Genomic DNA, 22,329 nt, shown 5'->3' on the forward strand with positions numbered 1-22,329 from the left:
TGCACCGCTTGATCACTGTCAAAGTGAACTCATCGAAAATGTTCTTTAAGTTTTGTAAACAAATGAAAATCGAATGAGGCCAAGCTGGGACTGTATGGAGGATGATCGATGGCATTGTCATGGTGAAGGGTAGGGTGCCCCATGTGTGGACGAACTCTTTGAATTCGAAATTCGATTACAGCATGTCGTTTCTAATGCAGCGACGTAGTTATGGTATACACCGCCACTTTATATTGTGAATCTTATCGTGTGTACGGTCAGCAGTTTCTTGACTGTAACAAATCTAAAGCTGAGGTAAAACCCGTGTCAGGCTGCATCAGCGTCCACACGGACCATTCTAAGTTTCTAATTTGATGTTTCAAATTTGTGCTTTAATTTGTTCGTTGGCTGTTCGATAGCCCAAATAATTATTATTGAATTTATATAGGGCATAATGCAACGGCACAAGACCAGCTCCTAGATCAGTAGTTAAGCCAATAAATGCATTAAATGGTTGCGTGCTTGCCCACTGCTACTTGTACTAGAGATATCGCTGTTGATGGTCTCATCAGGAAGTAATCAGCAGTAGTATGTTTTGCTATACTGTGTTTGGAGGCCTTATCAAGCAGGCAAGACAACAGGTATCAAATCAGTTCACTGACAAGCTGATAGGATCATAGCATGTCTGTGTATCCCTTACCAAAGTGTAACAAAAATTATCAGAAATCTTAAACGGCAATCCTTGCAAGAAACGACATAGTAACGTTAATGCTCAGAGAAGTGGGAATCCTTGCAAGAAAGCTGATATGGTTGTCATGTAACCTTTTGGGTAAATTTAAAGAAACTGTATCAAAAAATACTGTGCAGCCACTATACTACCACCATCATACATCTCACATACGGACCATGACAGTAAGAGAGATTGGGGACCATACAGGAGAATTTAGTTGGACATTTTTCCCTCACTCAATATGTGAACGGAATAGGAAAATAGATTGATAACACAGCAGTGATGTACCCTCTGCCATGCACTGTACTGTTACTTGCCCAGTACTTACATAGATTAACATCTTATCTGCTTTATATATAAAAAGATGAGTGTATGTGTGTACGTCTGGGATCTCCTCCCAAGTCCTGCACTGATATTTAACCAAATCTGTCACAGAAACAGCAGGCCTCATGAGTATCAGCACTGTGGGTTTGTAACATCCTAGCTAGCGGAGATGTGAGTAAATATATGTTTTTCCTCCCCCTGCTGTATAGGATGACCTGCCTGACAGACCTGTGCAAACAGTATCGACCTATCAAATCAACCTGCTTTGCAGCTCAGCCTACCTGTCAGGGGCTCCCACATGTAGGCTGCCCTGCATGAAAGCCATGTTGTGATGGACCTGCTTTGCCTGTAAGTCATGTGAATAAATTATTTTCTAGCCCTTGACGTGTAGCCTGCCCTGCATGACAGGCATGTTGTGAGAGTAGTATTGGCTAGCATTAGTTTATTTATTTATTTATTTATTGTTCTGTGGGACCAAATTAAGGAGACGTCTCCATGGTCATGGAACGAGTCAATACATGGAATTATAACACGATAGTAGAAACAGATAAAATGAAATATAAAAAACATATCCAGGCGATAAGTCTTAAGTTTAAATAAAGAAAATCTACAATGTAACACTGGAATTTGCTTAATTTTTTAGCTCTTCCAGGAGCTCCTCGACAGAATAGAATGAGTGAGACATGAGGAAACTCTTCAGTTTAGACTTAAAAGAGTTTGGGCTACTGCTAAGATTTTTGAGTTCTTGTGGTAGCTTATTGAAAATGGATGCAGCAGAATACTGCACTCCTTTCTGCACAAGAGTCAAGGAAGTGCATTCCACATGCAGATTTGATTTCTGCCTAGTATTAACTGAGTGAAAGCTGCAAACTCTTGGGAATAGGCTAATATTGCTAACAACAAACGACTTTAAAGAAAATATATACTGTGAGGGCAATGTCAGAATTCCTAGACTATTGAATAGAGGTCGACATGAGGTTCTCGAACTTACACCACATATAGCTCGAACAGCCCATTTTTGAGCCAAAAATGCCCTTTTGGAATCAGAAGAATTACCCCAAAAAATAATACCATACGACATAAGTGTATGAAAATATGCGAAGTAGACTACTTTTCGTGTTGAACTGTCACTTATTTCAGATACTGTTCTAATGGTAAATAAAGCAGCATTTAGTTTCTGAAGAAGATCCTGGACCTGGGCTTTCCACAACAGCTTACTATCTATCTGAACGCCTAGGAACTTGAACGGTTCCATCTCGCTTATAATATGCCCATTCTCTCTGATCAAAATATCGGTTCTTGTTGAATTGTGAGTTAGAAACTGTAAAAACTGAGTCTTACTCTGATTTAGCATCAAATTATTTTCCACAACCCACGAACTTATTTCATGAACTACATTATTTGATACTGTTTCAATATTACACACAAGATCCTTCACTACCAAGCTGGTGTCATCAGCAAACAGAAATATTTTTGAATCACCTGTAATACTAGAAGGCAAATCATTTATATAAATAAGAAACAACAGTGGCCCCAGCACCGACCCTTGGGGAACACCCCACTTAACAGTGCCCCATTTGGACTGAACATCACTACCACTCTCAATATTGCGGAGAATTACCTTCTGCTTTCTGTTCTTAAAATAAGAGGCGAACCAATTGTAAGCTACTCCTCTTACTCCATAATGGTCCAACTTCTGCAGTAATATTTAGTGGTCAACACAGTCATAAACCTTCGCTAAGTCAAAGAAAACACCTAGCATTCGCAACCTTTTATTTAATCTGTCCAAAACCTCACAGAGAAAAGAGAATATAGCATTTTCAGTTGTTAAACCATTTCTAAAACCAAACTGTATATTTGACAGAAAATTATGTGAATTTAAATGCTCCAGTAACCTTGTATATACAACCTTTTCGGTAACTTTAGCAAACACCGATGGCATAGAAATAGGTCTAAAATTGTCAACATTATCCCTGTCTGCCTTTTTATAAAGTGGCTTCACTACCGAGTACTTTAATTGGTCAGGAAACCGACCACTCCTAAAGGAAAAGTTACAGATATGGCTGAGTACTGGGATAACATACATAGAACAATACTTCAGTATTCTGCTAGATACCCCGTCATATCCATGAGAGTTCTTGGTCTTTAGTGATTTAATTATTAACTCAATCTCCCTCTTGTCAGTATCGTGGAGGAGCATTTCAGGTAACAGTCTCGGAACATTTTTTTCTAAGAGTGCTATGTGATTCCCTGTTGGGACTAGGTTTCTATTTAGTTCACCTGCTATATTCAGAAAGTGATTATTAAATACTGTACATGTACGCAACTTATCAGTAACACGGACATTCCCACTACGCACTAATTCTATATCCTCAACCTGTCTCTGCAGACCAGCCACTTCCTCTACGACTGACCTTATGGTTTTAATTTTATCCTGAGACTTAGCTATTCTATCTGCGTACCACGCTGCCTGTTTGTGCTAGTACCCTGTTTTGAACGTTCTAATGGAAAGCAACTTTCAAAGAGCACGAGAAAAGTCTTGAGAAAAGCATTATATTTATCATCTACTGCATCAGCGCTATAAACATCTTGCCACTCTTGTTCCTTGATAAGGTTTACAAAGGTGTCTACAGCAACTGGATCAGCTTTCCTAAACCGTTCCTACTATTGCAGTTTTCCACTTTTACTACAGCGAAACAAAATGTTGACAAAATTGCAAGAAACTGACTCACATTTCTGAATTTAATACAGATATCAAGGTGATCATTTGCTAAGCAAAACTTTATAAGCCTCAGTCTTAAGAACTTTTAATTTTGCAGTTGGCAACAGCACTTTAATAAGTAGTTTTAATAGGAAAATTATTTTCAGCAAACAACATTTACTTTAACTCACTCTCTTGCCACATTAACTTTAACTTTCTTTTTACTAAGTTCAAGAGGCATTAATTAGCATAACATTGGTCATAAATGTTCTCTCAGTAGGGACACTCGGTAATTACTTTAGTTCAAACGGAAAGGAACCTGAGAGGTGTTATGATTAGGAAAAAATTAAGGTAGGTACATAAATTTAGGTATAAATTATCTTATATTTGAGCACACTAACACATCAATTAAGCTGATCCTTCACTGTACATCATTATAGTATTACGTTACGGTGATTGCGCAATGTGGTGGCAACTGCATGTTGGTAGGTGGATTCGCAGACAGAATTGCTGGACTCTAGCCCTTCTTGGTGGCGACGATGAATACCAAATCCAGAATCGTTCCAGCTATTTATCCATCCATCCGAGGCATTGGAAAGTAGCAGAAAAGCCTCTCTCGGAACCAGCACAATATGCTTCTTTTACATGGCAGTGCACAGTTTGATAGCTCGTCCCCGACTCGTAGCTCGTCCCCGACTCGTAGCTTGTCCACGACTCTTAGCTCGTCCCCGACTGACTATCAGTTCCACCTTCTCTACATAGGCCAGCCACACTTTGAGCGCGCTACACAGTTCCGTTCCCGAGGGGAACCACAACAATTTTTACATACAGAATAACTAAGAGCCCTAAGTGAGGATCAGCAGTTTACATAACAGCAACCAAATGCATTAAATAAAACAAAACATTTACACATATTGACATCTCTACAAAAAATTATTCACACAAAATTACAATTACATACAGTAAGTTTTGTTCCCTCCAAATGGGACAAAGAGTTTAAATGACAGATACACTACATTGCATAGAACCAAACCATGACATCAAAGTTTGTATAAAGAAAGCAGTATACAATTTTGTGTTATCTATTCAATCAAACATATTTACAGAAGCTCAACGATGTAACATTAAATAATACAAAAGGCAAAATAAACCAGTAGAGTATTAGAGCCATGGTGTTACAAGCTGTATTAAGATGAGGTCGATCGTGACGCTGAAACAGTTCCACGAAATGCACATTCGTGTTGCCAGTCTGAGTGGCTATCTTTTCCAGGTCACCATTTATGTCATACTCCCCATCCCTATCAATACTATTACCAGCCCCACCCACAATCAGTACCTGATCCTCTTTAGTAAACTCCCTACATAATCCCCCTATGTTAACAGTCACCTGAACCAATCCTGCATTAGGCTTCACAATGCTGGTGACTTGGTACTCACTCCCCAACACTTCCTGCAACTGCTGGCCTACACCTCTGCCACGAGAACTACCTAACAGCAGAACCTTCTTCTTCCTCTTCGACTTTGCAACTGTCCTAGCCATCGTAACTGCTGAGGTCTGCTGCATACTTCCTACATCTACAGCTACTAGAGATTCCTCTCCACTAGACTCTGACAGTTGGTCATATCTATTGCAAACACCAATAGTAAAACTATCGGAAAATCTTCTTCTCCTAGCAGATCTCTTGCCAACAGCTAACTCCCATTCCCCAACCCCCTTCTCCCTCCTCATCCTATCTAACTTCCTTCTGTGCGTTTTTCAACTGCACCTGAAGGGCACAGAACTTACGCTCCTGCTCCTCTATCAACTTACTCTTGCTACATAACCTGCAGTTCCGGGAGAGGATCTCACCAGAATGCCCACTGGCTTCCCCACTGCATCCCCCCAGTGAAAATACTTCGAACAAGTCTCACACTGCAATCCACTACTCACGAACCTACGGCAAAGCCCACACTTCTCACTCTGGTAAAATTTTACACTTATTGAAACAAGGAAACTACTTATCTAAGTTCCGCTACTACAATAAGATGTTAAAAACCTGACTATAATAATCACAGACTTACTCTACAAGGGAAGTAACTACTATTATTAACAGTATTAATCAACAACAAATGAGAATATAACAAAAGACTAATACAGAAAGAGAATCAAACGTCTAATGACACAGTAATGAAACTGAAAACAGTTCCCAAAAGTTTCTTCAGAAATTATTTCACCAGAAAACACCAAGAACACCGGTTGAAGACTACTTAAGTTCCTAAATGAAACCACTATACACACACAATTAATTAGTACTTAGCTTTCGATGCGCCGCTACAGCTGCAACTGCTAGTGTACTATTGCATTGTAATGCAGGAGCTACATGTGCTGAAGAGCGTGACGGGGGACAGTTGTACAGAGGAGGGGCTGGAAAGAGTGAGGTGGAGGAAGGGGAGATGCTTGAGGCAGGTGGAACATGTAGAGGAGTATTGGGAGGAGGAAATGGAGAGAAAGAAGAGAAAGGGGAGATTCATGAGGCAGGTGGAAGGTATAGAGAAATACTGGGCAGATGGGAAAGAAAGAGGGGGAGACAAAGATGGAAAGAGAGAGGGTACTTTATTGTACTATATTGCAGAGGCTACAAATGCCAAGAAGCAAGACTGGGGACAGTTTGTGATGTGTACAGGAGAGACTGGACAGAGTGAGGATGGGGTGATGTATGAGACAGTTGGAAAGCATAGAGGAGTAGTGGGCAGGTGGAAAACGGAGGGGCAGAGATGTAAAGAGAGTGCCCCCTCCCAATATACACTGAAGAGTCAAACAAACTGCTGCACCTGTCTAATAGTGTGTAGAGCCCCTGCAAGCACGTAGAAGTGTCGCAGCACGATATTACATGGACTCAACTAATGTTTGAAGTAGTGCTTGAGGGAACTGACACCATCAATCCTGCAGGGCTGTCCATAAATCCGTAACAGTACGAGGGGGTGAAGATCTCTTCTGAAAAGCACGCTGCAAAGCATCCCAGATATGATCAATAATATTCACGTCTGGGGAGTTTAGTGACCAGCGAAAGTGTTTAAACTCAGAAGAGTGTTCCTGGAGCCACTCTATAGCAATTCTGGACGTGCGGGATGTCGCATTGTCCTGCTGGAAATACCAAACTCCGTCAGAATGCGCAATGAATACGAATGAATGCAGTTGATCAGATAGGATGTTTACATATGTGTTACCTGTCAGAGTCGTATCTACACATATCGGGGGTCCCCTATCACTCCAACTGCATACTCCCCACAGCATTACAGAGCCTCCGCCAGCTTGAACAGTCCCTTGACGACATGCAGGGTCCATGGATTCCTGAGGTTGTCTCCTTACCTGTATACGTCCATCCGCTCGATACAATTTGAAACGAGACTCGTCCGATCAGGCAACATGTTTCTAGTCATGTTGTTGTTGTTGTTGCGGTCTTCACTCCTGAGACTGGTTTGAAGCAGCTCTCCATGCTACTCTATCCTGTGCAAGCTTCTTCATCTCCCAGTACTTACTGCAACCTACATCCTTCTCAACCTGCTTGGTGTATTCATCTCTTGGGCTCCCTCTACGATTTTTACCATCTACGCTGCCCTCCAATACTAAATTGGTGAACCCTTGATGCCTCAGAACATGTCCTACCAACCGATCCCTTCTTCTAGTTAAGTTGTGCCATAAACGTCTCTTCTCCCCAATCCTATTCAACACCTCCTCATTAGTTATGTGATCTACCCATCTAATCTTCAGCATTCTTCTGTAGCACCACATTTCGAAAGCTTCTATTCTTTTCTTGTCTAAACTATTTATCATCCATGTTTCACTTCCATACATGGCTACACTCCATACAAATACTTTCAGAAACGACTTCCTGACACTTAAATCTATACTCGATGTTAACAAATTTCTCTTCTTCAAAAACGCTTTCCTTCCCATTGCCAGTCTACATTTAATATCCTCTCTACTTCGACCATCATCAGTTATTTTGCTCCCCAAACAGCAAAACTCCTTTACTACTTCAAGTGTCTCATTTCCTAATCTAATACCCTCAGCATCACCAGACACTATCCATTCCGTTCAACTGCTCTTCCAAGTCCTTTGCTGTCTCTGACAGAATTACAATGTCATCGGCGAACCTCAAAGTTTTTATTTCTTCTCCATGGATTTTAATACATACTCCGAATTTTTCTTTTGTTTCCTTCAGTGCTGGCTCAATATACAGATTGAATAACATCAGGGAGAGGCTACAACCCTGTCTCACTCCCTTCCCAACCACTGCTTCCCTTTCATGCCCCTCAACTCTTATAACTGCCATTTGGTTTCTATACAAATTGTAAATAGCCTTTCGCTCCCTGTATTTTACCCCTGCCACCTGCAGAATTTGAAAGAGAGTATTCCAGTCAACATTGTCAAAAGCTTTCTCTAAGTCTACAAATGCTAGAAACGTACGTTTGCCTTTCCTTAATCTAGCTTCTAAGATAAGTCGTAGGGTCAGTATTGCCTCACGTGTTCCTATATTTCTACTGAATCCAAACTGATCTTCCCCTAGGTCGGCTTCTACTAGTTTTTCCATTCGTCTGTAAAGAATTCGCATTAGTATTATGCAGCCGTGACTTATTAAACTGATAGTTCGGTAATTTTCACACCTGTCAACACCTGCTTTCTTTGGGATTGGAATTATTATATTCTTCTTGAAGTCTGAGGGTATTTCGCCTGTCTCATACATCTTGCTCGCCAGATGAAAGAGTTTTGTCAGGACTGGCTCTCCCAAGGCCGTCAGTAGTTCTAATGGAATGTTGTCTACTCCTGGGGCCTTGTTTCGACTCAGGTCTTTCAGTGCTCTGTCAAACTCTTCACGCAGTATCGTATCTCCCATTTCATCTTCATCTACATTCTCTTCCACTTCCATAATATTGTCCTCAAGTACATCGCCCTTGTATAGTCCCTCTATATACTCCTTCCACCTTTCTGCTTTCCCTTCTTTGCTTAGAACTGGGTTTCCATCTTCAGACGTCGTTGGCCCCGTTCTTGCAGGATCTTTTTCCGGCAGCAGCGATGTCGGAGATTTGATGTTTTGCCGGATTACTGATATTCACGGTACACTCGTGAAATCGTCGTACTGGAAAATGCCCACTTCATCGCTATCTCGGAGATGCTGCGTCCCACTGCTCGTGCGCCGTCTATAACATCACGTTCAAACTCACTTTAATCTTCATAACCTGTCATTGTGGCAGCAGTAACCGTTCTAACAACTGCGGCAGATACTTGTAGCCTTATCTAGGCGTTGCCGACCGCAGCGCCGTATTCTGCCTGTTACATATCTCGGTATTTGAATAGGCATGCTTATACCAGTCTCTCTGACGCTTCAGTGTAAGTGTCCAATAGGTATGTAGTATATATCAGCCGTTTCAGAATGGCAAGTTTTCTTCTTCTGTTGCACACCATCACAAGATTCATAATATCTTAAAATCGAATGAAACCACAAATAGCTTCATAATTATTTTTAAACTGCGAAAATTTTAAGGCTACTTTTCTTCGTTTAGTTGCTTGACAACTCTCTTGTCGATCACCATATCCGTCGTGACCATATAGTATTTTGAACTGAGCAGTACTCTTGGTTAATAGCATTTCTCTCGGCTTCCAGCAGTTTGTTTTCCTTCTCGGACTAACACGTACACCACGTGCACACATCAGCAACTGAATTGAGCCAGCTCATGATATTTTTTGCCTTTCTCTCACTTTGTTCGTGACTATCGTTCACTCTAGTGGATTGTTTTTTCTGAAACTACTTGCACTTCCATTCGCCGAAATATAGCTTCGCACTGCGTATCGAAGGACAGCCGTTTACTCTATAGTGCCTTGTGTATTCAGTGATATTTTTGCTTATTTTTTACTCTGCAATCAGAGGTGAACCGCATAACGTGCTCAGTTTAATGAAATTAAATTTAAAAAAAAATTAATAAATAAATAGTTACCTTTTTTTAAAAATTGTTTTTAGTTAATTTGCCTTTCTTTCTTTCAGTCAGTACGAACTTTGTTGTAGCACCTCTTATTTACGTGTGGTAATAAAAATTCATCTAGACAGAATTAAGTACATTTAAAATTACGTGAATTCATATTAACTGATTAAGAATATTTAGTTGAGAATTAAATCCTTTTCATAATTCGGCCTTAGCACACATTTTCTAAATGCAGTGGGTTTTTTTTTTAATATTTACTGAATTCTTTCCCGCCGTTAGCTATGGAACAGAAGACTGTCTCTATTAGCAGAAAATGGTTGAATATTGCCAAGCCGACGTTTAATTATCATTGATAAAACACACTTCACTATACATTTAAGTTATTTGAAAGAACCAACAATTTGTTAAATTTCAACGTTAACTATCCGCCTATGAATGCACAAATGTGAAACTAGTAATAAATTCCGTCAGTCTCTGGGTCGCTGTAAAAGAAAAACATTTTCTTAATTCACTGCTAATTTTTATCTGCTCCCGATTCACGGGTTTGGTTAATTTTTCTTAGCGGAACAATTTTTTAAATGTGCCGCCGCTGCAAATCGTTCGGTCGCGGCACAGCCCAGCAACACCGCTAAAAATGCTGAAAATTCTTTAAAGAAATATTATAGATGACATGGGCAAGCTAATTTACATTAGTAATACACACTTTTGATAAATTATAATGTATTTAGACCACAACAATAATTCAACTTACATTAGTTTGTAATTTCTCCTCTAATGGCGGCTAAATATTGATACAGACAAAAGATGTCTACTCATTCATAAAATGCTACGTCACAGGTTCCTCTCACTTTCAGCTCTCCAAGGAGACGACAAAGAATACACACTACGTGGTGCTTTTTATACTACTGCTGACCATTAACATCTCTTTGTAATCTTACAACATTATTTTCCTCTGTGGCTGAATTTTACATTTCTGTTATCGCAGATATTGACACATTTCGCAATTACATTATGAGTATAGAAATATTACAATCATAAATACATCGAGAATATTACTACAGAAAATATTACAATAATAACGAATGTCCTTTACACAAAATTAAATTATTTTTTTTTTGTTAAATAATTACAGTATGAACAAATTGTTTCATAGCGGCGTTTATAGCACAATTAAATTTTAGTTTATTAATAGTGTGAGTGTTGCCAGGGAACGTTAGATCAGCATTCACCTGAAGTGTAAAAAATACTTTATTTAGGTTACTAGTGAATCTAGTATCAGATCGGCAGTTCGAAGTAAACGTATAGCTCATTGACCTGGAGTGAACGCTATTGGTTTCCCTGTTATGCTAAATGAGTAGTTTGTTTTCATTTCTAATCTCGCTGTAATTTGAGGTCTGTCGGCTACGATAACGAGCCCTTCCTGCCGCTGCTCGGAGGGAGGCTTCCGTCACGGACAGGTAAACGTCGTCTGCAGCTTCCCCAGAGCTCCTTCCTCCGACAGCGCAAAGCGGCTCCAACTTTACGGGAAGCTTCTTGCCTGCAACAGGCATCAGGCTTCAGCGGCAAGTACCAGTAAACATAACACAGTCTTTCATCCACCAACTGACCAATCAACAGTGCCAACACCCCCTCTTTGCTTCGACACATGTAATAGTACTGAAAATATTAGTTAATCGGTAGGATTATTAGAGGATAAACTTCTTTAAGAAGAAGAACGTCGTGTTAAAGAGAAACTGCGACACAAATAATGCTGATTTTAATACCCTTTGATACCGGTGCTTGATCGCAAAAGTACATCCACTTATTAACGATTTCGGTCAGTGATGACACTCTTCAGATTTGTTCTATGACGGAAAGATATAAATCCAGATAAAAGTGCAACGTAACCTACATGAGGCAATACTGTAGCAGGCAGTACTGCCACAGATGCGTAGGCATTAAAAGTAGGCTATATGAAGATACCTGAATGTCAGAATGTAAAAACGTCCATGGAATAGAAACGACTACGCTAAAACAGCGCCGTCAGTTAAAATCAAATGAGCAATGCATGTGCAGAGACGAAAACTGTAATACAGGTATGATAACGTACATGTTGAGACTTCATGAACAAACTACCTGGTTGTTGACATCATGCAGTCACTAAGTCAGATCATCAGCGTATTTGACGACAGTCGCCAGGTGTTGCAATTGCATGCATAGCTTACTGTATATATTTAATAAAAGTATAATCACAGCTGCGACAGCTAAAAAGTTCTGTAATTAAAAGTATTATTAATACTAACCACTTACTAAAATGTTACAAAGTGGGTATAAAGTGTTATACAAACATAAATTAGAAAAGACTGATACAATATAAAACAATGATCACTTTAGCATAAGTGAAGTGAAAATATAAAGGTAGTACCTTTTCAAAATATAACAAAATAGTATACAAAAATATTAAGCACTAGCACTTCATTGTACGTAAACAGGAAACACATATTCAGTCTTAGCTGTGCCATAGAAATTATTTCAACCTATCACCTCAATCACATGGCATAATGTGAGGTTGTTGTCATCTTACACGGTGCGCACAAAATTTTTGTTAAACATAATTTACGATCCTTGTTGCCAGGGAAGGCAATGCAATGTAGAACAAGTCTAATACAAAGTAATTTGGGCCAGAACACTTCAAATTGGATTAGTACCGTAAACCGGGTATACTTTGATTTTCAAATTCAGATGTGATTATCATGACTGTTTTTTTATCTTTTATGATATTTTTCTTGGTGGACATAGGGGCTTGTACCAAAGGATTACGTACTAATCAGTAACATTTTCTGAAATGCAGAGGAAGTAATGGAAAAAATTGTTGGTGGTCACTATTAGCACAGATTCGGGGATACATTGACCACTCTGTACTTCTACCAAAACTGTCAAGTTCTATTCTATCAGTAGCCAATACTTAAAAAAGACAATGGAACTAAAGTTTTCTTAGGTGCCTCATAAAATAAAAGAACTGGTAATGTACAAAAATAAAAAAAGCTTTTCTTCATTAAAATTACATATATAAAGAAAGGTACTAGGTTGGACTACCACACACATAGATCCAGATTTATTTGAACATAATACTTCCAGTTTCATCCATCTTAAATCCAAACCCTCATTTCAAAATATCCGGTGCATTTAGAACTATCAGCCCGGTAGTTTTAAGTGAAGGCAATACCAGCCGTGAAAGCCTACATTGTATGTTATGTGTTCTTCATTTATCGATTCAATATCGGGCACTCGTGGTCAAATAAATTTCATTCTTTATTTCCGGATGATATTTGACATTATATGTTATACCTGTATCACTGCCTGAACCAACATAACCTGCAGTTTGGACTGTATATAACTGATATTTGTTTTTCTTACTTGAAGCCACATTAAAAATTACAAATGAGCCTTTGTATATACAATGGTTGATGTTTCTATTCGTTAGTTCCACACTGTCGTTGGCATCAACACTGTTTAATAAAGTGTGTATCTGCAACCCTGAGTAATGATGACCAGGAGTCAAAGTAACCACAAAACAGAGAAATCGTGCACATGACCTAAGAAATTGTAATATACTGGCAGATATCTTCATGTAAACAAAAAACTAATCAGTGTTCTGTTGTGAGAATTAATTGTGTAACATACTGATGGCTTGGCAGGTAAATGATATTGGAGGATTTTGCACAACCAGATTTTAATACACTTTTTTGTATTCAGTTGTCAGCTGCAACAGGTTCGCCAAATGTTGAGTAAGAAAATCGGCATTACATGGTTTCATCTAGCGTATATTAACGGAACTTTACCACCAAACAGTATATACTGCACACCCCACCAAGAGCCAGCGGAAAGCTGTGGAAGTTTTGCTGTATGAGTGGCCAACGTAACCACATCGGTCAAAGTATACCCTGTTTTTCCTAGCGTTTATCCTGTCTAGTACAGAGTCCGCTTATTCAGGATTTGGCAAACGATATTTAAATATTTAATTTTGTGGCCGGATGCACTCTTGCAGCCACAGTCGTCAAGGTAACCTAACGGAGGGAAGTCGTGTGCACCACCTGTCTGCGGATCGTGGAAACTTGGTTCTGTGTGTCGCTGTATTTCAACTGTTTCTGTGCCATATTCTCTCAGACGGAATTTGGGGATCAGCCTAGCATTTGCCGAAACGAGCGTGGAAAACCACGTAGAAAGCACACTTAGGCTGTCCGTTGCGCCAGCCCACTTTCGAATTCGATTTGAGTCTGACCCACTTCCACGTCTCGCATGCTAGTACACTGCGTGTTACGCTAGGTACGAGTAGGTCTGAATATCTACATCTACATCTACAACTACATGGATATTCTGCAACCCATATTTAAGTGCCTGGCAGAGGGTTCATCGAACCACCTTCACAATTCTCTATTATTCCAATCCCGTATAGCGCGCGGAAAGAATGAACACCTATATCTTTCCGTACGAGCTCTGATTTCCCTTATTTTATCGTGGTGATCGTTCCTCCCTATGTAGGTCGGTGTCAACAAAATATTTTCGCATCCGGAGGAGAAGGTTGGTGATTGGAATTTAGTGAGAAGATTCTGTCGCAGCGGAAAACGCCTTTCTTTTAACGATTTCCAGCCCAAATCCTGTATCATTTGTATCCTGTATCTTTTGTAAAATAATAATAAGAATGCTCTAAACAACTTTTTCTTTTGTTTTTTTCGCCAGTACTAGCATAATAACGTTTGCATACGCGACGTCTAATCCATTATATGAGCGTCTTGAGAGCTTCTTATAATTTTGATCCTTATCTGTGACTTTACGTAATCTCAGATCGAGGTTACTCATTGAATTACCACTTAATGTTTCATTAAAATTTACGACATAATTTCTACCGACGATGGAGGGCGGAAAGCATACGACATGGCTCCATCTGTCCAAAGAAAGAATTTTCGCAGTGCTCCGCGCGAGTCTGTTCTATAAACGTCTTCATCTCTGAATAACGACTTTCACTTACAATGTTTACCGCTCCTACTATTCACTATTATATTAACGATTATACCTGATTCCTTAGAATGTGTTGTATGAAACAAAACCCTTTTTTTTTCTCTTATATTCGATGTCAACAAATTTTTCATTTTTAGAACTATTTTTCTTGGCGTCGTAATATGACTGGTATAAAATCATGTTATCGTCAAGATGCACGACCCAGCGATGAACCATGTTGACACTAGACGAACCAAGCTAGGATGGGGTGACACCGAAACACCACCATATTTATGGCGATCCATAGCAAGACCGCATAATACGCCTGCGAAAATCTATATTGATTGACTGCATTCGTCACATAGTATTGGAGATGTACGGGTCAGAATCGCACAATGAACACCTGTGAATTACATACTTGGCCATGTCATGGGAATGTTACAACCTTCAGTGAGCACGGAATAACTCAGGAGTTGGATGTTCCCCGTAGCGCCATCTCGCGGCGCTGGAGAGGGGCACAACATATGGCCGTAAGAGCGTGGTTGACAACGTGCTGGAACCCAGCTTCAGGATTGCAGACTTGCCCTGATCGTTCATATAAAATTGTTAACTTCTTGTAGGAGATAGCAGGACTCTAGCAACTAAAATTATACACAGATCACTTTCAGTTTCTTTCTTTAAATTCCGCCTTTCTGAAACATTCCTCAGTTCTCTTTTGCTTAATCATCTCTGCACCACGTCGTTTTCCAGTTTACAGTAGTCAGAAGCCAAAAAATGGACGCTTGCCCACAAAATGAATTCCACATTTCTACTGATGGATGTTTTTCATACATATCTATCAAAAACCATCATTGCTCATAATACAAACAATAATTAACTTACTGGCAGCTCGAGATATGTTTTGAAGTGTAAGGGAAGATTACAGATATTGTCCATCCAACAATCGGCACTGGCATATAACAGTCCTCCTCTGTCAAGATGTGTAATCAGTTTGTGCTCTGCGCCAAATGCCAGTTGCTTACCTACAGTTTGAATAGTTTCCTTAAATCTCCGTAGTAATACACTCCTGGAAATGGAAAAAAGAACACATTGACACCGGTGTGTCAGACCCACCATACTTGCTCCGGACACTGCGAGAGGGCTGTACAAGCAATGATCACACGCACGGCACAGCGGACACACCAGGAACCGCGGTGTTGGCCGTCGAATGGCGCTAGCTGCGCAGCATTTGTGCACCGCCGCCGTCAGTGTCAGCCAGTTTGCCGTGGCATACGGAGCTCCATCGCAGTCTTTAACACTGGTAGCATGCCGCGACAGCGTGGACGTGAACCGTATGTGCAGCTGACGGACTTTGAGCGAGGGCGTATAGTGGGCATGCGGGAGGCCGGGTGGACGTACCGCCGAATTGCTCAACACGTGGGGCGTGAGGTCTCCACAGTACATCGATGTTGTCGCCAGTGGTCGGCGGAACGTGCACGTGCCCGTCGACCTGGGACCGGACCGCAGCGACGCACGGATGCACGCCAAAACCGTAGGATCCTACGCAGTGCCGTAGGGGACCGCACCGCCACTTCCCAGCAAATTAGGGACACTGTTGCTCCTGGGGTATCGGCGAGGACCATTCGCAACCGTCTCCATGAAGCTGGGCTACGGTCCCGCACACCGTTAGGCCGTCTTCCGCTCACGCCCCAACATCGTGCAGCCCGCCTCCAGTGGTGTCGCGACAGGCGTGAATGGAGGGACGAATGGAGACGTGTCGTCTTCAGCGATGAGGGTCGCTTCTGCCTTGGTGCCAATGATGGTCGTGTGCGTGTTTGGCGCCGTGCAGGTGAGCGCCACAATCAGGACTGCATACGACCGAGGCACACAGGGCCAACACTCGGCATCATGGTGTGGGGAGCGATCTCCTACACTGGCCGTACACCACTGGTGATCGTCGAGGGGACACTGAATAGTGCACGGTACATGCAAACCGTCATTGAACCCATCGTTCTACCATTCCTAGACCGGCAAGGGAACTTGCTGTTCCAACAGGACAATGCACGTCCGCATGTATCCCGTGCCACCCAACGTGCTCTAGAAGGTGTAAGTCAACTACCCTGGCCAGCAAGATCTCCGGATCTGTCCCCCATTGAGCATGTTTGGGACTGGATGAAGCGTCGTCTCACGCGGTCTGCACGTCCAGCACGAACGCTGGTCCAACTGAGGCGCCAGGTGGAAATGGCATGGCAAGCCGTTCCACAGGACTACATCCAGCATCTCTACGATCGTCTCCATGGGAGAATAGCAGCCTGCATTGCTGCGAAAGGTGGATATACACTGTACTAGTGCCGACATTGTGCATGCTCTGTTGCCTGTGTCTATGTGCCTGTGGTTCTGTCAGTGTGATCATGTGATGTATCTGACCCCAGGAATGTGTCAATAAAGTTTCCCCTTCCTGGGACAATGAATTCACGGTGTCCTTATTTCAATTTCCAGGAGTGTACATCGAGCAATCAGGAAAGCATTGGTGAATCAATGCTTGCAAGTTCCAATTCACATTAGGTGACACCTTATTTGTAAATATTTGATACAAAGCTGTCAAACAATTACATCAAGGCAATCGAATTGGTTACAAATTTTTAAAGTCTACAATTTTCTTGGCTGGGCCACTTTATAAAGAGAGCTGTGGCCAATATACAGTCTCAGTGTTTTCTTTGCCGAAAACATTTGACAAATTTAAATGTTACACTGAGATCCTTACCACTATTGGTACAGTCCAAACTTGTCTTCCAGTGTATGTGTTTGAATTTTCCAAGTAACATATGTTACGTTACGTTGTGGCATAGTGAGTTTAGCTTACCAATTCATTGACTCCTGCTAACTACGCCATTCTACAAATTAGTATAGAAATTCAAATCTCTCTATAGAGTGGATCTTTGTTGCTTGTAAGTGGTTTCTGCACTTCCTTACTAAGTTCTTTCTAAGAAGTTTTAACACTTACAATTTTCCACCAAGTGCTTATTGCATCAGTTAATTCATATAAGCCTCCATAATTTTGAAAGTTGTTTGTGGGCCACAATTCCAGCAAACCACACAACATATTTTCTATGATAATTTGACAAATAGTTCATATAGTTTGTTTTTCCAACAAATAAGGCCACAATGATTTCAGGGCCGCTAACAGCGTTTCATATGTGATTGTAGCAGCTGAACATAACTATACACATGTTTTTCAAGCCTATATTGAGACTGGTACATGTAAGTACAGTTATGTGCCTTCAGACTGAAACTTTTGGAATTTCAATAACAATGTTGAATAATGCTCCCAAAAATCCTAGCACAGCCATTGTCACTTAGGAGACTAGTAGCTATGTTGGATACTGTGAACTGGAAAAGTACTGGTGTTGGCTGGTTGGCCGCATGATGTGAAGTAGAGGTGTCTTTGTCCTTATGCGCGTTCAGGAAAAAATACTATTGGGAATGTGAAGAAAGCTGGGAAATCGATCTCTGTGCCATTAGGTGTCACATTCCACAGAGGGTAGCGATGTTAGAATCGTGTTTCAAATTCTCTGCTTCACTGGTTGGCCGGTGACGCAGTTCTCTTTGCCTCTTTTAGCTTTTGCCATGAACCTCTCTTTGTTTATGAGGTTTTACCGCCTTCCGCTCCTGCCGTTGCGGTCAGGTGCCAACATAGTGCATATGGGACAATGGCTCTGAGCACTATGGGACTCAACTGCTGTGGTCATAAGTCGCATATGAGACAATCTTTATGTAGATCTCGTAATGTCTCGTTATATTTGCCTTAGAGAAAACACTTCCGGTATTTTTGTTTGCACTGTTTGTAGTAAGCATCGAGAAGTGAAGTTATGAAGAGTAGCAATGAGTTGGGTTGTGTTTGTATTTCTGTAATTATTTGTGTTTTTTTTATCATGCTACAGGTTTCTAAACGAGGAGATGCTAAAATACAAACAAATATCTCAATACACTAAGGCACCCAAAAGCAGCGATAAAAACGCAGTTGGAAACATCTGTTGGGAAACGCAGAACTCATCTGAATCAGTGTTTCACACAGAATAATGTAAATCGCAATGAAAAATTATAATGCACACTAACCACTAAAATGCTGCTAAAAGGTAATGTTTAATGGAAAGGAGACAAACACTGTTCGTTTACCAAAATGAAGGAATAGAAAGAAGCTTATCGTCAATTGTCCAGATCAGACATGTTTATTGATAGATGCTGCATTTTGCAGAATTACACTAAAGCGTTGTTCTTCCTTATGTTTGGTGGGTAGTTACCATGTGTTTTCAGCTGTAATTTATATGGCTAGAAATACGGGAAAAGTTAGCTCACACTGTAGGCGAACTTACAGGGTGTTTCAAAAATGACCGGTATATTTGAAACGGCAATACAAACTAAACGAGCAGCGATAGAAATACACCGTTTGTTGCAATATGCTTGGGACAAACTTTCGAAATTACAGTAGTTACAATTGTCAACAACAGATGGCGCTGCGGTCTGGGAAACTCTATAGTACGATATTTTCCACATATCCACCATGCGTAGCAATAATATGGCGTAGTCTCTGAATGAAATTACCCGAAACTTTTGACAACGTGTCTGGCGGAATGGCTTCACATGCAGATGAGATGTACTGCTTCAGCTGTTCAATTGTTTCTGGATTCTGGCGGTACACCTGATCTTTCACGTGTCCCCACAGAAAGAAGTCACAGGGGTTCATGTCTGGCGAACACGGAGGCAAATCCACGCCGCCTCCTGTATGTTTCGGATAGCCCAAAGCAATCACACGATCATCGAAATATTCATTCAGGAAATTAAAGACGTCGGCCGTGCGATGTGGCCGGGCACCATCTTGCATAAACCACGAGGTGTTCGCAGTGTCGTCTAAGGCAGTTTGTACCGCCACAAATTCACGAAGAATGTCCCGATAGCGAGATGCAGTAATCGTTTCGGATCTGAAAAATGGGCCAATGATTCCTTTGAAAGAAATGGCGGCCCAGACCAGTACTTTTTGAGGATGCAGGGACGATGGGACTGCAACATGGGGCTTTTCGGTTCCCCATATGCGCCAGTTCTGTTTATTGACGAAGCCGTCCAGGTAAAAATAAGCTTCGTCAGTAAACCAAATGCTGCCCACATGCATATCGCCGTCATCAATCCTGTGCACTATATCGTTAGCGAATGTCTCTCGTGCAGCAATGGTAGCGGCGCTGAGGGGTTGCCGCGTTTGAATTTTGTATGGATAGAGGTGTAAACTCTGGCGCATGAGACGATACGTGGACGTTGGCGTCATTTGGACCGCAGCTGCAACACGGCGAACGGAAACCCGAGGCCGCTGTTGGATCACCTGCTGCACTAGCTGCGCGTTGCCCTCTGTGGTTGCCGTACGCGGTCGCCCTACCTTTCCAGCACGTTCATCCGTCACGTTCCCAGTCCGTTGAAATTTTTCAAACAGATCCTTTATTGTATCGCTTTTCGGTCGTTTGGTTACATTAAACCTCCGTTGAAAACTTCGTCTTGTTGCAACAACACTGTGTTCTAGGCGGTGGAATTCCAACACCAGAAAAATCCTCTGTTCTAAGGAATAAACCATGTTGTCCACAGCACACTTGCACGTTGTGAACAGCACACGCTTACAGCAGAAAGACGACGTACAGAATGGCGCACCCACAGACTGCGTTGTCTTCTATATCTTTCACATCACTTGCAGCGCCATCTGTTGTTGAAAATTGTAACTACTGTAATTTCGAAAGTTTGTCCGCCTGAAAATGTACTGTTGTCCCAAGCATATTGCAACAAACGGTGTATTTCTATCGCTGCTCGTTTAGTTTTTATTGCCGTTTCAAATATACCGGTCATTTTTGAAACACCCTGTATCTATACGTCTGGCTTCAGCTACCAAAGACTGTGGTGATGTGTTTATGAGTTGAGTTTGCGTGAGTGTCTGTGTGTGTGTCTGACATCTATTTTTGACCGAGGCCTTGTTGGCGAAAGCTTATTTTGTGACGGTCTTTTTGTTGTGACTATCTGCGACTCTGCATCTCCGCTATATGGTGAGTAGCAACTATCCTTCACTGTAACGATGCTGTAACGTCCCTGCAATATTCAAATAAGTACAGGGGGAAAATGGTGGGGGGGAGGGGGAGGTGCTTCAGTACCGAGTGACGTTCCACGAGTCTGGTAGAGCTTTGATTTGTGCACTTCATAGGGCTGCGCTGCTCCCACTCTAAACATGTTATTCTCGAGGTCACATTGCCATCACTTGACTGCAGTCCACCAAGGCGACGTTCAAAGCTATGTAGTTAGTCCAGTTCTGACGTGTCGCGGTGCGGGAGATACGCGGGAACGTGAAATCGTATTTATCGCTTTTTGACTCAATTCACTCATTTCGCGAACTACTGCTGCCTTCGATGATGCACAAGAACGATTGCGCATCGATGATTATACTTTTGTCACAATTTTACAACATTTGTGTGACACAAGATGTCCGTGGTTCCATCGCATTATACAGCCAACCACACACTACTGATCACTTGGCGCCAACCGTTAGCAAAACGCGCCAAATAAATGCGAAACCAATAGCGCCACCGCACTGTCCATAGCAGGGATGCTAGTGAATATAAGTTTACAACTTGGATTGCGCCTAAAGCGACGGAGGACCACTCTTTGTAATAAAAGTTGTCTGAGTGTCGTACCACGTCATAATGTAAAAAACCATCGTTTCGGCCAAAGTTACATTGGTCTTCTTCTGGGTAGACCAGTAGACCCAGAAGAAAAGACAAAAAATGGTACCTCCGACTAGAGATTATCTTCTCGTTATTCCTTTCTACGAAAATAATGAGCCAAAGATAGTAGGAACTGTGGGTAAAGTAGTCTACTAGGTGCCATAAGCTCATTACACTACGCCATAAGTGAATCAGTTCTATGAATAAATTTTATAAACTGTTTTAAATGATATTTGAGTGCCATCTGTTAGTAGAGTAGCACCTAAACGTGTAATTAAAATGTGTGGATAGTAGAGTCCTTTGAAACCTAGTCTGATCGATAAGGTTGTGATTTAAAAGAAAAATTATGAAAGAAAAATTCTACACCCATTTGCATAAATTACAAGACAGAAAAGTGTTTAAACAAAAAGGAAATATTAGAATATTCTTTATCTTAAAAAAGACCGGATAGGGTTTTATAAACACTGTAACTCCATGAACAAGCAGTTGACTCTATTGCAGAGTCCGAAGCATTATGACGTCACTCTGCAGACGCTTAATTACTTCCAGATGTAGTATTTTTGGTAGTTATCAGTAACATGCGTTTAATTTAGAGATACTGGATTGAAATTCGCAAATTAATTTCATGGAACTTTCCCCCCTTCTAACAGCCGTGTACCGCAAGTCTCTAGAGGAACGGAGGGTTCCAAATGATTGGAAAAGAGCACAGGTAGTCCCAGTCTTCAAGAAGGGTCGTCGAGCAGATGCGCAAAACTATAGACCTATATCTCTGACGTCGATATGTTGTAGAATTTTAGAACATGTTTTTTGCTCGAGTATCATGTCCTTTTTGGAAACGCAGAATCTACTATGTAGGAATCAACATGGATTCCGGAAACAGCGATCGTGTGAGACCCAACTCGCTTTATTTGTTCATGAGACCCAGAAAA

Source organism: Schistocerca nitens, chromosome 4 (assembly GCF_023898315.1).
Source record: "Schistocerca nitens isolate TAMUIC-IGC-003100 chromosome 4, iqSchNite1.1, whole genome shotgun sequence".
NCBI lineage: Eukaryota > Metazoa > Arthropoda > Insecta > Orthoptera > Acrididae > Schistocerca > Schistocerca nitens.